This window comes from Telopea speciosissima, chromosome 6 (assembly GCF_018873765.1).
Source record: "Telopea speciosissima isolate NSW1024214 ecotype Mountain lineage chromosome 6, Tspe_v1, whole genome shotgun sequence".
Classification (NCBI taxonomy): Eukaryota; Viridiplantae; Streptophyta; class Magnoliopsida; order Proteales; family Proteaceae; genus Telopea; species Telopea speciosissima.
In genome coordinates, this window is record NC_057921.1 from 26,343,644 (window position 1) to 26,362,450 (window position 18,807).

Genomic DNA, 18,807 nt, shown 5'->3' on the forward strand with positions numbered 1-18,807 from the left:
GAGTGCCCAGAATGGCTGAGAATGTAGTAAAAAATGCATTCTGGAAAAGGGCCTTAACAGTCAAACAGGCCCTAATCAAGGCTAGGCCTATAAATACCAGTGCCTTGGGTTCATTTTAGATCCTTGGCTACTGTTCAATTCGTTAGAGAAGGGAGAGGAAGGAAAGAGAGAAAAGAGAGGAAGAAGAAGAAGGAAAGGAAAGAGAAGAAGAAGAGGAGCACCCCTGCACCCTTAGGCCTGATTTCGTGCCTCCTCAGCTCTGCTCAGGTATAAAAATCCCTACACATACCTGCTGCCCTCTTGAATCTCTGTGTTTTGATGGGTTTCTGACCACTAGCAGCCCAGAATAGCTGAGAACTGCCAAGTACCACCTCAGATCTGCCATGCAAACATGATGCATGGAAGATCTGAGTGTTTAATGATGATATTCATACCTATTTTACAGATCTGGAACCACAACCAGGCTGTGCTTGGTTGTACTGCTCAGTTACACTAAAAATAGGCTGATTGGAGTCCTGATTTCTTGTTCTGACTGCATGGGACTTGACCCTAAGTGGTAACAGACTTGAATCATTGTAATAAACCTGTAATCAACCTTGCATGCAGCTGAAACCAAGTTTGGTACCTGGAGAAATCGTTGGATACTATTCACTGGGCTGTCTGGGCAGCCAAGTGGTGGGCCCAGTTGAAAATCCACAAGGACCAGTGTGAAGAACACCCCTGGGGGTACATGATGCCCTAACATGCATGAGGGAATGATGTGGCCACTGCCCATGGCCAGCAACCTTGGAAACTCAGCCTGTTCACGTTTTTACAATCTCTGGGCGATGCAGACATCACCCAGAGACATTGCCCAATGTGTGAAATTTTGCTATTTTGATGATCTGACTTGGGGGACTTCACCCATTGGCCATGATACAGTGTAGGGAGGTGTAAAATGACCAAAATGCCCCTCCCCACATCTGTCCATGTGAATAAGCGCCTTGGGAACCCAAGTGGGCCCCGCAGGACTTGGAAACCCTGCCTGTGATTGGTTCTGCATCACTGTCCAGTTGGGGACAACACTATAAGACTAATGTAACCTAGGATCATGTACCAATATAGTAAATGACCATTTTGCCCCTAGGCCACCAACTCTGGATGATGTACCAGGACATAGGCCTAAGGCCCAATGCAAGACCCAGAGAATTCCAAGTGAAGACTAACTGTACACCGGGTCAACCCAGTGAGCTTAGATCAACCCTAGGTCATCCAAAAACAGTTTGGAATATTAAAATGATAATTTCTTATTTATACCTAGGATTTGATCTCAAGCTCGAGGCCTACAGCCAGACTGCAGTCAGAACTGAATTTGCAACTGAGTTCTTAGAACCAGACCCAGGTGAGTGAAGTATTATCATATATGTATGTGTAACTGTGTTACTATGCCGGCAGTTAAATTCTTAAATTATTAATGCTGTGTTATTTAAATTTTGTTCAATTACTCAAAATTACTACACATTGATTGTCTGTTGATCAACACTGTGATTTTTACATGATGACTGTGAATGTTAGACTAGATGTTGTAGTCAGCTTGGAAATGAGGCCGGTGGTAGCCCGTAGTATGGGGTACAGTTGACACCGCCCGACTCATACGATGCCATATAGACATGGGGCTAGAGTTTCATCACCCGTGCTACGCACCCTTGCCAACAGGGGTTAAGGTGTTGGATAACTGTGAGGACTACCGTGAAACCCTAAAGGCATTTACACCAGGAAGCCTCAGCACAGCTGGGATTCCCCAGGGCAAATTTATCGGGAAGCCTCGGGCTATAAGCTTGGGAAGCACCGAAAGGTGAATTTTTTTTTGGCTGAGTGCCACACATAAAGATTATGCACCGGTTTGGTGAGATTATATTGAGTCGATTACCTCACAGAAGTTAATCCAGAGGGCCGTTCGGGCTGACCTGGGTAGGGAGATGCTAGAGCCGACTGGTCCTCTCCGACAACTCAATGGGTGTATCGCGGGAAAGGGTAACCAAGCCCATACCAGGGATACATGTATTGGGGATTGTAGTAGCACTAACCTGGCTTAGTTGTATTGTTAGGTGGCTAATAAATAATCTAGACTTGCATATCATATAGGATCAGGTGGATTGTGGTTGCATATGCATGCATGATAATATGTTTTGCTCACAAGCTCGGTGGGGCTCACACTTTGTTATATATGTTTTTCTTCTAGATGATTCTGTAGGTGGATGCTGTTGTGGCATGGAGGCTCATTATGAGGAGGAGAGCCCTAATTGTTATGATGATATTGGTGTGGACCCCGACGGAGGTCGTGCCGATGATGTGTGCATTCTTAGTGGTCATTGATGAAGACCAGTGAGGAGTGTACTTGATGCTTTTTATCTTGGGGACTCCTTTTGACTTGTTAGGAGTTTATCCCCGTCTTGCTTGTGGTGTAGGTTTAGTCTTTCCTTTCTTTTTGGGGTTGAGTTGTCTCACCCTATATATATATATATATGTATGTATTTTCTTTGGTTTTTGTCCTTGTCAGCTTTACTTCTCAGTTTGTGGGTGTATGGGGAATGTACCAGAACAAACATATGTATGTATATATTATCATCATTCCCGTATCGCTACACTTTCTCTTTGTTATTATAATTGTAGTTTATCTACAGCACTCTGATCTTGCTTATGGTAAAGTGATGAATGTGGGACTGTGAATGTAATAATTTTTTCTAGATCCGTGGGATTTGGCGGATTGCCGTTACGTAATTCGGGTCACCTACTTAATCCTCCCAGGGGTGGTTTGGGGCGTGATAGAAGTAGTTACATTTGAGCAAAAGAAATAAATATTTCCATTCATTGTCAGAGTTATCATAAGTGGAAGCATTAATTACATAAGCAGTTACAATATGTTCAGCTGACTAAGTGATATGATAATAGTTAGTGTTTACCATCGACTGACCATGACATAACTACTCAAAATAATAGTAAGTTATTACATAAAGTGTTTATAACGGGCACAATGCCCCAAAAGAATCAAAAGGTGGGGGAAATCCCTAAGTAACATCAGTGCCCATAAGCACAATCATCACAGGGGCAACCATCGTCGTGTTCCTCTGACACGTACTCAGGCTCCTCTGTACCAATACCATCGTACTCCACTGACTGTACATCTAGGCCGGCCAAGTACCCGTCACCTGCATTAAAATCTAAAAGTTATGTACACAGGGGGTTAGCTCCACTGAGCCAGTGAGGGGAAAGGGGAGTGCACATACACACAATCACACATAGTCTATGATTTATGAAATGTTAAATATATTTTCCACCTAACAAATAGTCTCAGTCATGGAATATGCTACTGTGATAACTCGGGAGACACTGAGGGTCACTTATCCTATCGCCCTAGTGAAACCTCAATTATCACTAGGGACCTACGCCGGTAGAAGCCATAGACCACCCAGTGGCAGACCCCAAATAGCCGTTACTACCCCTGACCTGGCCTCTCCCACCTCCACAAACATCAGGTGCTCCGACTATCCAACACGTAAATCCCTGTTGGCAAGGGTCGTAGCATAAGGGAGCATAAATCCTAACCACAGTTATACTACATGCAATTTCCTATCATCCCGAGATGTATTCCGGGTGCATCAACGTCCCATTCCATCTAGTACCCAGGTACCAGCATGGCACTGCACATACAGACCAGGATGGCAATCAATGAATATAATAATAAGAACTTCAGGGTTCCGGCATCGGCATACCCAACACCGTAACTCAATATAACAATGTAAAGCATTATATCCACATTTCATCAATTCATATCCAACATGGTTTTATATGCAAAAATGCAACATGGTAAGAATGAATTCAAGCATATAAACCATTATGTAATCTATATAGTTGTATCTATATATGCATATATCAAGCCCAAACATCACCCAAAACCTACTCACAGTTCGTTTGCTTGTCGTTCGGTGAGGTTTGCTCTAATGCATGTTGTCCCGTACAGATTCCAAAGTCTGAAGATGCGTGAAAATAGTGTTAGAAGTAAATAGGAGGCGGGTGAAGGAACGGAGTCAGCCAGGTGAGTCCGGTGGTGGATCCGTCCAGGCCATACCCAGAAAATATATGGAATGGACTCACGAGCGGATGCGGAACATGGATCCGCTAGTGCATCGGTCCAAACGCTGAGACACACCCAAGAGCAACCTGAGTTACGGGAGGATTCACCTAGGTGGGTCCGCTCGTAGCTCCACCCAGAGCAAACAGCCAGGTTAGGCTGAACAGACTTCAAGGTCAACTAGGAGAGGGCATAGTAACATTCACAAGGTCAGTATCTTACCCCTCGACCATCACGAGGTGTCCTTCGTGATCCCGAATAATTTCCCGATCGCGATGCTAAGCTCATCGCCAAAGAAAGTGTCTAGCTGTGGGGACACAGGGAACACCTTCCGATACTCTTCACTCTGTGGACTCGTGCTAGGAGGATGATCGACGAAGTCATCAACGATAAATCTCCCCCACTGCCGGTTAAGGAACCTCTCCTCCACAGGCAGGCCCGTGAACTGATCAATGATCTTGTGGCTAAGTTTGACCACAAGTGAAAATTGCTTGCCAGCGTATACGGCAGCAAAATCTTCATGTCATAGGAGAGAGAAATTATAATTAATAGTAGATCAGGGCGTGGATGTAACACATGCTCTTAAAGATGTTTGGTTTCATGGAACTAAATTCACTTGGTCTAATAAACAGAAACCCCCTAAACTCATTATGGAATGCCTTGATAGAGCACTGGCTTCACCTGATTGGCTTGAATGTTTCCCCTGAGATTCTATATCCAAACTCTCACCGGTTGGGTCTGATCACAACCCGATCCTACTCTCCACCACGGGGTCCAGGCCTAGCTTCAAAAAAGTTTTTCATTTCCAAGAAGCTTGGACCCACCATACGGAATTCTCAAATTTCTGTTCGAACACTTGGAAGCAGCTTCAAGGAGACTCTTTGGAGGTTAAGCTTAGTACTCTCTCATACAAATTAAGAAGCTGGAACCAACAGGTCTTCGGTCATGTGGCCACCCTCAAAGATCATTTAATGGACTTGGCCTTATCTCTTTTTTATTTGAAATCGCCAAATGAGGAGGAAATGGGAAAAATTCAAAACCAACTTAAATGGATTTTTTATGCTGAGGATGTTTTTTGGCTTCAAAAATCAAGACACATGTACATCAACGACGGGGATCGCAACACTAAATTCTACCACTCGGTGGCAAAGACAAACTTAAGGAAGAAAAGAATTGAGTACATCCGGGACGAGAATGGAAATGGACTGGAGGACCCGAAACAGATGGCAAAACTTTTTGCTGAGCATCTTAAAGATGGTTTTACTACCTCTAACCCGTTGGATGCAAGATTCGTAGAATGCCTATTTCCGCAGGTCACAACACCTGAAGATTGGAATCTCTATGTAGTCCACCATCTCTACAAGAAATCAGGAAAGTAGTTTTCTCCTTAGGACCCCTTAAAGCACCAGGTATGGATGGATTTCAAGCATGTTTCTATCAAAAATTGTGGGAAATGGTAAGTCCTAACCTTTTTTCATTCTCCACTCATTTTTTTAACAACTCTTATTTACCACCGGATACTAATTATACTCTCGTTTGCCTCATTCCAAAAACGAAATTAGAGGATAGGGTAGGAGATTTCAGACCCATTAGCCTTTGCAATGTCTCCTATAAAATCTTATCCAAACTGATTGCCAATAGGCTGAAAGGGCTTCTAAATAAAATCATATCCCTCTTTTAAGGTGCTTTTGTTCCTGGAAGACAGATAACTGATAATGTTGTTATGGCATAGGAAATTTATCATTATATGAAACAAACGAGAGGCAAAACAGGGTATGTGGCAATCAAGATAGATACGTCCAAGGCTTACGACAAGATCGAATGGGGCTTAATCTCTTCCTTGTTTAAATTTCTCAATTTTGGGGAGCATTGGTGTAATTTAATCTCGACCCTCATAACCACTTCATCTTTCTCCACAAAATTAGCTGGTAGTCCCTTTGAATTCTTTAGGGGCTCCCAAGGAATATGACAAGGCTACCCATTAAGTCCTTATCTATTCATCATTACCATGGAAGTCTTGTCTAGACTTTTCCTGACTTATAAGGAACTTAATTTGTTTAGAGGGATCAAGGTCGCTAGATCGGCACCTGAAATCTCCCACCTCTTGTTTGCTGATGACTTGTTTGTTTTCTGTCGGGCTTCTCAGGAGGATCTTCTTACGATCATGGCTATCCTCATTCTCTTCTCGGATCTCTCCGGCCAAGAAATAAATCTTATAAAGAGTGGTATTCACTTTAGTCAAAATGTGTCTGATGTGGATAAATCGGCCCTTCGTTCTCTTGTTGGCATCCTGGAAATGTCCAATGACTCTATGTATTTGGGAACGATTCTTTTCCATGGGAGATCAAAAATAAGTGTCTTAAATAGAACAGTTGAGAAAATGCAAAATAAGTTGTGTACCTGGAAGGCTAATTTTTTATCCTACGCTGTTCGTAAGGTGGTAGTCCAATCTGCTCTGGCTTCAACTTCAGCTTACCTTATGAATTGCTTTCCTTTCGCCCACAAAATTTGTCGTTCCATTGATACAATTTGTCGCAATTTCTAGTTGGGTAATATGGGGAATAAGAAAAAAGCCACTTTAATCTCGTGGGAAAAATTGTGCACCCCACTTTACCAGGGGGGTTGGGTTTTAGGAAGACTGCCACTCACAACAGGGCGCTTCTTATGGAGCTAGGGTGGCGATTATTGGCAGAGCCCTCCACCATATGGGATAGAACTCTAAAAGCCAAATACTTCCCCTCCTCTTCCTTTTTCGATCCCAAAGTCAGGAAAAAGAGAGGGTTGTGGACTTGGAACAACATCACTCAGGTCATCCCAGCTCTCCAAGAGATATCAACTAAGAAAATTGGGAATAGGAGATCTACTTTCTTCTGGACCGACCCCTGGATTCCTACTTGTAGAGGTAATCTTCTTACTTCGCTATAGAACACGGAACTGAGAAATGCGAAGGTTACCGATTTTGTGGTAAATTCTAGTTGGAATGCTGATTATATAAATGCTGCTATCCCTATGCATGTGTCTTCTCACATTTACAGGATCTCCCTAACTTCGGATGAAGACAGATGGTGGTGCACGCTTGCCAAGAATGGGTTATTTAGCACAAAACTAGCTGCTAAATCACTAACTTCAACTGATTCTGCTAATAATCCTGTTAGATCCACTTGGTGGAGATTTTTTTGGAAATTAAAAATCCATCCTAATTCTAAATATTTTTTTGGCAACTTTTAAATGCAGGTCTCCCAATTAAGGTGGTCATCTCAAAATGGACTCTGATCGATACAACTTGTGCTTTTTGTGATCGTGGTGCTGAATCCTACTGGCACCTTTTCCTATCTTGTGATTGGATCAAACGAATTTGGGTGGCAGGACCATTGGGGCTAAGGACTGAATGTCTAATGAACTCTTCATTAGAAAATTACCGCATTTCCACTTTGTTTAATCGGTCCTTAGATAAGAAATCATTACACTAGTTTTTCAAAGTTTTCATTATACTATGATATTTCATTTGGAACATGCAAAACAAGGTGGTGATAGGACGAGAGCATCCTAATCCACACTGGATTATAAAGCAAACGAACTTTTGGTTGGAACTTCTAAAAATTTCCCCCCCAAACCTCGTCCCCTAATGTAAAGGTTGATGGATTAGATCTCTTAGTTTTGCAATCTTTTTCCATTCCTTACATTAGTTACCCTGTCTTAATTTGTGCAGAATACCAGAACCCTAAAGTAAACACTACAAGTTGGTCGTGTATTATTATGCTTAATGGGAATCTCACCTTTTTTGTAGCCGGGTTCACTAAGTATAATTGTGAATATGCATCAGAAGTTATTAGTATTAAAAATGGGCTTGAGATGGCAAGGAGCCTGGGTTTGCAGATTAAAGAAGTTTGGTGCTCTTCTCAAGAGATAGCTGATTTTCTTCCTTCTCCATCAACCAACCCTTTGCCGTGGAATTTACTCAAGGAACTATTGTATATATATAGATTAGGCCCAAATATCAAGTATAGGACTTCTCCACACTCATTTTGTCACTTATTAGCTAGTAATCTGGCCAAATCAGCTGGGTTGTCCAAATCGGTGTATATGTTATCTCAATAATTTTAATCTATTTTTCTTCTTCATAAAAAAAATAAGGCCAAAAAAAAAAAATTTTACTGGAGAAGATCGGGAGACATCCAATAGCTAACTATTTTGATTACAAAGTACACAAAACCAATAGTCTAATAAACAACACATAAGTAAAGGTTTTCTTTTGCCAAAAAAAAAACTAGGGTAAAGGTTCCAAATTTAGCTCATTTCCAGGGAGCTCAGCACGCCCAAGGTGCTGCCAGTCGTTGGGTTATACCGCACACATCCCTAGGCATGCTCCGAGATGTGTGCGGCATAGCTCAACCGCTGGGTGCTCCCTGGCAGCATCCTGGGTGCTGGGCTCCCTGAAGATGATCCTGATCCAAAGGTTCCCCCCACCCCTGACCCCCCTTCCCTCATAACCTCATAGAAAGAGATATTTGTATCTTACTCCCCGACCATTCCAAGTTGGCCACAGTTTCCTGAGTGGCCAAGGTTAGGGCGTGATTGTGGCCAAGCATAGCTACCTTCAAGAAAATTATCCCTTCAATTCGCCTGCCCGTCAATTTCCTCAATTCTCTTTAATAGAGGGAGGTGGACCCCACCCGAGCAATATGTTTGGCCAGGGGGTAGGGTGGTCATTTTTGCCCCCTATTAGATGGAATTGAGGAAATTGACGGGCAGGTAAATTGTGGGGTTAGGGCATGGTTTTTAAGTATCGGTATCGTATCGCCTGTATCAGGCGATACATACTAGTTTTGCTAGTCACCGATACCGATACCGTGCCGATACTGTATCGGTAGCACTGTACGGACATGGGGTAAAATGGTCAGAAAACTCATTTTTTAAGAAAATTCAGGGTTAATTTTGTCCGATACAATCGATCCAAGCCGATACCATATCGATATCGTATCGGTTTTGCGTGTTACCGATACCCGTTCCAGTACCGTCCACTAAAAGCATGGGTAGGGTGACTTTATGCTAATACAAGTCCTATAGGGCTCTTCACCACCATAAAAATGCCCACCTCTTAACAGCAACTTAGCTTTGGTTTCAAACAATGTTGCCTTCAATAACGTCACATCTTGCCAAACATACTCATCCATCTTCTGGTTAGACTATAATTTTTTTCCAGAAAAAACGAACTGTGTCCTGTATTGAGACACAAAGGACTTCTCAACCTCTTCAAGGACATTAGTGAAGAACTTCACAAGGTACAATCATGGAAGAAGAACTCTACTGAAACCTGTCGAAACCATCGAGTTAACTCGATTTTACAGGTTTTTGAGACGAGTTGAAGGGTGATTTTAAAAAATCCAGGGTTTCGTCCGAAATTCGATGGTTTCGATCGAGATGTTGGTAATTTCATAAGTTTCGACACTTATGCCCATTGACACTTGGGGAAACTTGGCTCGAAACCAATATAGATACTTAAGTATGCAAATGTTTTTGTAATTGTATTTCATGTAGTTAAGATAATATTCATAAATAAGAAAATAACCCCCCTATTTGAATCCAATAAAAATAGTTAAAAAATCAAATTCCAAAAGGAAAAAAAAATCAACCCCCCATTTTAAGAACAAAAACTGCATTTTCGACTGTAGGTGCAATTTTCAACTTTCTAATGCTATGGTTTTTCTCAAATTTAAAAATTCCATAAATCTTAATAGGGTAAAACATTGCTAAAACCCAAAAGTGCAGTAAAATATTCTTTTTTTTTTATGTCCAAAAAAAAATCATTTAGAGCGACTTTGACAGCATTTGCGCATACCAAATTAAGTTTGACCGATACATAACTCCTTCAATATAAACCAGATTTAAGCAATCTTGAAATATTGGAAAACTGTCAAAACAAAGCTTTCTAACAAAGCCAAGGTTGCTCAAATCTAATTTAGATTGAAGGTGTTATGTTCCGGTCAAACCGTATTCGATACAATGTCCAAGAACAATATACATTATCAAACTTGGATCAAAACCACAAGTATTATTTTTAGTGTTCTCTATGTGAAACTAATGCATGGATTGAATTTAAAATGTCAAAAATAGGTAGCACAAAAAAAATCAGGGCAAAAAAACAACTTTTGGGCCTTGAAACCAAGGTTCGAGTTAGCCTGGAGAAACTTCCAGCTTTCGATCGAAATATGGTCAAAACCGAGACGAACTCGGTTTATGGCTGGTCGAAACCTAGTCAAAACCCTAGTTTTAGAACCTTGGGTACAATGCAGAGTTGCACTGTGACAACATCATAATAAGTCTAGATCGCTAAAGGGAGAACTATCTTTTTATAGAACTATATTCATTGCTTCAGTTGAATAAGCAGGGGCTCAGATTTGAATCCTAAGAGCATGAAATTCCCTATCTTTCTTACACTTTAAGGGAGGAAGAGAGAGGGAGATAGGGATGGGGTGGTGAGGATGGTGGTGATGGTGGTGGCAGTGGTGATGGTGGTGGTGGTGATGGGGCATACAGGGGAGTGTATGAAAATCATTGGGTTTCTCATGAAACCCTAAACCAATTCCATACAGTAAACTAGAACATGATGTAACAAAATAAAGAGAAAAGAACCGATGTGTACCTTTCACCATGTATGTTGACAAATGTTGAGAATAATTTTCATCCTTAATTATCTCTCTACAAGTGTAGAGTTATATAGGTACATGGAATGTCAAGAGTTAAAACTTGTGAGATCTTTAAGGATCCACTTAGAAATAGAAACTATCCTAGGTTATCTTGGTTAAGATAGAAAGTTACATTATATCACATGTGATGATAACAGATTAGGAAATGGTTAAGGTATATCACATGTGATCATAACAAATTAGGAAATGATTAAGATAGGAAACTATAATGCAATCCTCAAGATCCTGTAGAAATCTGATATGGTAGAATTGATATGTAATCCTTCAAGATTCCATCTTGGTGCATGGCCAGCCCATGCTTGGGAGAAAAGATATTATCTTGATTGATACACCCCCTCAAGATGGGGATTTGGGCGTGCAAATCCGTAGCTTGTCTCTAAGAAAGAATATCAGCAATCTGATCTTTGGTTGAAATGAATTGAATTTGGAGCTCGCGAGAGGCCACCTTGTCACGCACAAAGTGAAAATTGATCTCTACATGCTTTGTGTGCACATGAAAGATGGGATTGGCAGATAGATATGTAGCACCAATGTTGTTACACCATAGGATCGGAGGTGTCTGAATAAGAATCCCAAGTTCACCAAATAGAGAACGAAGCCAGGTCAGTTCAGCACAGGCATCAGCAATAACCTTATACTCAGACTCGGTGGAGGATCTTGCAACAGTTTTTTGCTTTTTGGAGGCCCACGAGATAAGATTGGGACCCATGTAGATTGCATAGCCTCTAGTAGATTTGTAATCAAGACTGTCGCCAGCTCAATCTGCATCCGAAAAGGCCTGAAGTTGAAGAGAGTCAGATTTGGAGAAAAAAAAACCAAAAGTGCAAGTGGCTTTTAGATAACAGAGAATCCGTTTGACCATAGACCAGTGATCTTCTATTGGTGCGTGCATAAATTGGCAGGCACGGTTGATTAAGTAAGCAACATCAGGTCCGGTGAGAATAATGTATTGCAAGGCACCAACATTAGGCACGGTTGACTGGTTTGCAATCAATCATGCCAACCCGTTGTAGGAGATCTGATATATATCTGGACTATGAGAGAAGAATCCCACTTGGCTTATATATGGCCTCAATCCCAAGAAAGAAACTTAGGGGGCCAAGATCCTTTATAGAAAATTCGATTGCTAGCTGTTGAAGAAGAGTAGTAATGTGAGACCCTTGATTGCCTGTCACTAAAATATCATCAACATAGACTAGAACATAAGTAGTAATCAAGTCCCAAGCAAAAATAAATAATGATGGGTCGGTTTGGGAGGACCAAAAACCAGAGCGAACCAGAAACTCAGAGAGACAGTGGAACCAGGCCCGTGGGACCTGCTTGAGGCCATAGAGGAACTTGTGAAGCCGACAAACATGATTTGGATACTGTGGGTCAGTGAAACCCTGTAGTTGGGCCATATAAACCTCTTCATTAGGGATGCCATGGAGAAAGGCATTATGGACATCTTGTCTGATGGACCAACCATTTGAGATTGCCAGGGATAGTACTGTCCTGATTGTGGTTGGTTTAATGACTGGGTTGAAGGTTTCATTATGGTCCATGCCTTGTTGTTGAAGAAAACCTTTAGCAACAAGTCAAGCTTTGTACCGCTCTATAGAACCATCTGCCTTTCTCTTAATTCTGTACACCCATTTACAGCCAACAATGTTCATAGCATCATTGTGGGGAATACGGGACCAAGTCCCATTGTACAACAGGGCATTAAACTCATCGGCCATGGCAGAACGCCAAAGGACATTCTTATTTGCCTGAGAGAAGCAAGTGGGTTCATCGGGAAGTTGGGTGGGTAGGGAGGTTGGCTGAATGGTGTGGGCTTGGGGAAGGGATTTAGGATCAGCATAAATGGCGGTAATGGATTTGGTGCGAAGTGGTGGGAATGGTGGAGATGGTGGGGACGGCAAGGCCGAATGGGTGGCCGAAGCCGTGGGTAAGGGCAGTGGGGTTACCACAAGAGGTTGTGGTTGGGGCGTGGTTGGATCGACCAGGATTGGTGGAGGTAGCAGGTTTGGAGGTGGTAAAGGGGTTGGGAGCGCCACATTGGATTGAGCCCATGGGGTTGGACATAATGGAGGAGAGGGGGTAGGGACGGTAACCTATTGGAAGGGAAAAATAGATTCGTCGAAACAAACATGTCTAGATATGTAAATACGGTGAGTTATGAGATCCATACACCGATAACCAATATGAGTTGGACTGTATCCCAAGAAAACACAAGGTGAGGACCGGGAATCGATTTTATGGGAATTATAAGGACGAAGCCAAGGGAAACATAAACACCCAAAAACCTTGAGAAAAGAGTAGTCAGGGACTTGTTGTGTCACTAATTGGTGTGGGGAAATATTCCCAATAACAGGAGGCGACATCCTATTGATGACAAAAACTACCGTTTTAAAGGCATAGTCCCAATAAAATGAAAGAACAAAACTATGGGATAAAAGGGTGATTCCAGTTTCAGCAATATGTCTATTTCGGTGTTCAACCATCCCTTGCTACTCACGAGTGTGAGGGTAGGAGATACAGTGTTGAATCCCAATGTTTGCAAAAAAAAGAGGACAAGGAACAAAATTCACCCCCCAGTCAGTTTGCATAGATTTTATTTGATGGAAAAATTATCGTTCAACTAAGGACTGAAAGCGCTTAAATACCAAAAACACATCAGATTTTAATTTTAGGGGATAATACCAGATGTACTTACTAAAATCATCCACAAAAATTACAAAGTACCGACTGCCTTCTAAAGAGGCAGTGGGGTGGGGACCCCAAACATCACTAAAAATAAGGTCTAAAGGAAACGGACTTCTAGAAGATGTTTCATGAAGGGAAAGACGATGCACTTTGCCCATTTGACAGGTAGGGCAAAGATGAGATGACTGTGGAAACTGGTGCTCATGAAGTATGAGGCGAAGAACTCGATCATGCGGATGTCCTAGACGACTGTGCCAATGATCATAAGAAGTTTGAGCAGCAAGGTTGGCACTTATTAATGGCAATGATGGCAAGGAATGGAGGCCATTCTTACTCAGTCCGGAAAGTAGTATTTGCTTGGACACCGGATCCTTCACAAAAAATTGAGAAGAGTGAAATTCGAAATAAACATTATTTTCAGAACAAAATTTTTGAACAGACAATAGAGAGTTGGTAAGAGATGAAACATGTAAGACATTGGATAAATAAAATGAAAGGGAAGGAGAAGGGAGGGATACAGTGTCGATATTAGAGATAGAGAGTCCCATACCATTTCCAACTTGCAACTGGTTGTTACCTGAATATGGATCATAAGTGAAGAATGCCTGGAGATCTAGAGTGGCATGGTGCATGTCACCTGTGTCAGGGATCCAATGGGTGGCGGTGGTGGATGGGTGGTGAGATGAGGTGTAGGAAGTGGAAGGATTATAGAGTGGTGGTGGGTAGGATTGTTGAGTATAGGGTTGGGGATGGGTAGTGAAATACGCGGTGGGAGAGTTGGGAGGGCAATTGAATGGTTGAGGTGGTGGGGTCGGTAAAAGTGGCAGTTTAGGGTTGTTGGTGTTACCCAATGCTTGTGGGGGTAATAGCAAGAGTCTGCCTGATGATTTGTTCGACCACAAACAATACAAGGATGATGAGCAAAGGCATTCGAACGGCCAAGCCCACGGCCCCTTATAGTGCCATGGCCAGGGTTGGATGAGCCAAAACCCCGACCTTGGGTGAAGTTGGCAAGAGGAGTGGCAGAAGTGGCTATGGTGGCACGACGCGATTGCATAAGAGATTCATGGCTCATCAAAAGGCCATAGAGTTCGGTGTAAGAGAGAGACTCCTTGCGTCCCAGCATAGTGGAGACCATTGGTTGAAAATCTTCACAGAGTGACTTGAATATATGTATGTTAAAATCCTTAGGCGGGAGAGGTTTCCTGGCAACAGCAAGTTTGTCGGCAAGAGATTTTGCACGATGTAGGAACTAAGTAACGCTCTCATCATGGTTGTGAACAATGTTTTGAAGCGCAACATTAAGAGAGAGAATGTTCGTAGTGTTAGGAGAGCTATAAGCAGCATGAATAGCATCCCAAATCTCTTTGCTGGTTTCACTACCAACAGCGATTGGAAGAGCATCTTTGAAGAGGGAAGCAATCAATAAACTCATGATAAATGCATCATGTTCACGCTAACAAGCATATTCAGTTGGATCTTGAGGGCGAGGTTTGTCGCCGATGACGTAGTCATAAAGGCAATTACCAATGAGATATGGTTGAATCTGGGTTTTCCAGTACACAAAATTCTTGGAAGACAGTTTGAGGGAAAGGAAGTAGTGAGCTCCACTAGGGAGGGATGGGATGGTAGAGGTGGATCCCATGGCTGTTTGTGTCTCACTTATAGTAGAGGAGGGAGGCCTTCACGTTGGAGAGAAGAAGGAAAAGAGAAAAAAAGGAATGATGATGCTCATTGGAGCTATGGGCTCTGAGATACCATTTTGAGAATAATTTTCTTCCTTAATTATCTCTCTACAAGTGTAGAGTCATAGGTAAATAGAATGTGAAGAGTTACAACTTGTGAAATCTTTAAGGATCCACTTAGAAATGGAAACTATCCTTGGTTATCTTTGTTAAGATAGAAAGTTACATTATATCACATGTGATGATAACAGATTAGGAAATGGTTACGGTATATCACATGTGATCATAACAAATTAGGAAATTGTTAAGATAGGAAACTGCAATGCAATCCTCAAGATCCTGTAGAAGACTGATATGGTAGATTTGATATGTAATCCTTCAAGATTCCATCTTGGTGCACGGTCAGCTCATGCTTGGGAGAAATGATATTATCTTGGTTGATAACGAAGAATAAACAAGAAAACCCTTATGTGTTGATGAAGAACACGAAGAACAATGCAAGTTCGCGTAGAAACTTGGACAACCACAATGGGAATCTTCTACAGTCTCCTAGACTCTCATCCACCTCTCTTTCTTGTGGAGAAAAGAGAAAAGATAATAGTGACTACAGGGACTCCTCATCATTAGTATATATAATACTCCCCAAACTCTAGCCCACTTTCATAATGGGCCGGTCTAACCCGTCTCAAGAATAAGTAGCAAACCACGTCAGCCTATGTATTTCTTGATTCCCATCAATGATTGATCCGATAATTAAACAAGCTCACAAGATACAAATCGTCATTGGGAAAATTCTAACTGGGAGAAGGGTGAAGAAGAGGTGAAAGTGTGAAGTTAGAAATATAATCAGTTAGAGATTTAACCAAACTCACAAGGAACCCCAAACGTCACTTTTAAAATTTGAGGCACCTTAGATGTACTTTTATCAAACATTGGGTACCTCAAATGTAATTTACCCTTTTTTATGAACAGAATTACTGAATTAATATATTATCACTTTCATCTTTATTTTAATATCTTGTCACACGGTACTACTTTGTTGGGACATCTTGATTAGAGCTCTTCTCTGTCTTTTTTGTGTGAATACCTATCTCTATTCCATCAGAGTTATCATACCTGAGAAAGCATTCATTTCAGCTTAGAGAGAAACCCCTCTCTCTTCTTTCTGTGGAGTGGGGTACCTGCTGAAGCATCTCAGGTTAGAGAGAAACCCTTCTTTCTTCTTCCTGTGGAGTACCCTTCTCTTTATTTCGTTGGAACACAAATGAATAGTTATATTGTCAAACGTGTTTCTGGTTTTTGTATTACTACATAATAAAAGAACACTGGAAACACTCCAGAGGAGTGTAATGCAGTCCTATTTCTACTCTTCTTTTGCATTTTGTTACGTTGTATTCAATTTTTCAAAATAAAATGGCAATGCCCATGAAACTATGGAGGATTTGTAGAGGTGATGGCCAATGTCTAAGCAGCTCAATAACTCTAATTCCTTCCTTTTCTCAATAAACAGTTGAAGAATGTTGGAACTTGGAATCATAGTTGGAAAATCAGGATTTTCCATTCGGTTTGCCACTCAAATGGTAGGAATTTTGCCTATTCAGCATTTTTTTTTTTTTGTGTGTAAATTGGGTGCTGTCAATACTCGAACCTAGACACCTACTTTGATAGCCTGAACCATTACCTAGGGGGGCAAGTTTGGCCCTGTCGATTCGAACCGCCCGAACAGGGTATGGGCTGAGATACCTGGTCCTGAGGGCAGGTCAGGGTTAGAAATTTCTGGCCATGAATCAAGGTCGTGTTGGGCTAGGGTTGAGGTCTCGGGCTGAGCCCGACCTGGCCCAAGCCCGTTCCTATATTATTGTGTAGGATTTTTAGCATTGTTTAGTAGATTTTATGCAGTTTCATGAATCTAAGATCAACAAGTGAATCTAGTGTGCTCTAGATGTTAATTTCTTTTACTTCTTAAGCTAAGCTTCTCTTAGTTTTTTTCTTTTTTTTTTTTTTTTTTGTTGGGGGGGGGGGGGGGGAGGGGGGGCGGTTGTTATGGTTTAATTTTATTATTTTCTTATATCTTGCATTTCTTGCAAGTCTAGTGTGATATGTAGCATAGTTTGCAACTAGTATGTTTAAATATCCATAATCATATTTGTTTCAATTCTATGATTTTCTATTCCATTTGGATATCTTATGTAACACAGAAATTATGTTTATTTGTCAATAATCTACATTTCTTGTCAATATTCCTATATTCTTTATTGAGAATATATAAGACAATCCATTATACATATGTAGTGCTTATTTCAAGATCAGAGAAATTTCCTATTATCCTTTACTATTTTATTAACTTTGAATTTTGAATACCAAATCAGGGTTTAGAGTGACCATTAAAATTCACATAACACATAACAATAGGGTCATGACTATATGTCTATAACCATTTGATAAGGCTCCTTCAATTGTCCAATATCTAAGGCCAGCAAAATTTATTTTACAACAATGTTAATTTGGCTGCACCTATTATCAGTATTGTTATTCACAGTTTTCAAATTTCTAGAAATTTTTACATTAACAGCGTTGTTATTTATTTTGATCCATTGTACTTATTCCATGACCTATTAAGATTATTCTTTAATTCCCTTAAGGGCATTTTTTTTTTGTTTCCTCCTTCTTAGTGTTGCTTCTTGTTCCTCAATGGCTTACATATTTATATTCCTTAATTTGTACAGTTGTCAATGATGGATGAAAACAAGACTAACTCAAATCCAACTCAGTCAAACTTAAATTCAAGTCAATCAGACTCTAAGAATTCTCAGCCAAGCTCTACTAGTGACATTGAGGTATCATCTAATCCCCTAATAGTAGGGTCATCTAGTGTTTGAAATCATTTCATAAAGATTAAACCTTCTGATGGTTCTAAAGCTATCAAATGTAAGTGTAAATATTGCCATAAAAAGTTACATGTGCTAGTAAAAATGGTACTAGCTCAGTGAAACGCTATTTGAACAAATGTTGGCAATATCCCTACGGTGATAAAGATAAGAAACAGAAACTCTAAGTTTTTTGGTTGAGGGGAATGATGGTAAGACCACCAATAATATTTCCTCTTGGAAGTTTGACCTAGAAGTTTGTCGAAAGGAGCTTTCTCGTATAGTTATCATGGATGAGTTACATTTCATATTTGTAGAGCGAGACGGGTTTAGAAGGTTTTGTAAGATTTTCATAAGGTGGGCTAGCATAGTCCCACTTTTGTTTTTAATAAAATCAGTTTAGTTGTGTTGATGGGAGCTGCCTTAATGGTATGAGTCCAATTACTATGTGTGGACCTAAAGTGTTGTTTCCTTAATGGGAAGGAAACCCTAGTTTCTATGCAGGGTTGGTCCCTGCCCTCACCACTATAAATAGTTGTTACTGATCCATTAAGTGACTAACTAATGAGAAAATCTAAAGTTGAGTGAAAGAGGGCAGACCAGACCAACACAGTCCGTGTGCGATAGGGATCGTCAAGAGTTCGGCTTCCACAACCATGGATCCAGGTATGCTAAGAACACCTCTGGATTTATTTTGTATGCTCATTGATCTCCATGAATGTTCTGCATGAGTTTTATTCTATCAGGTT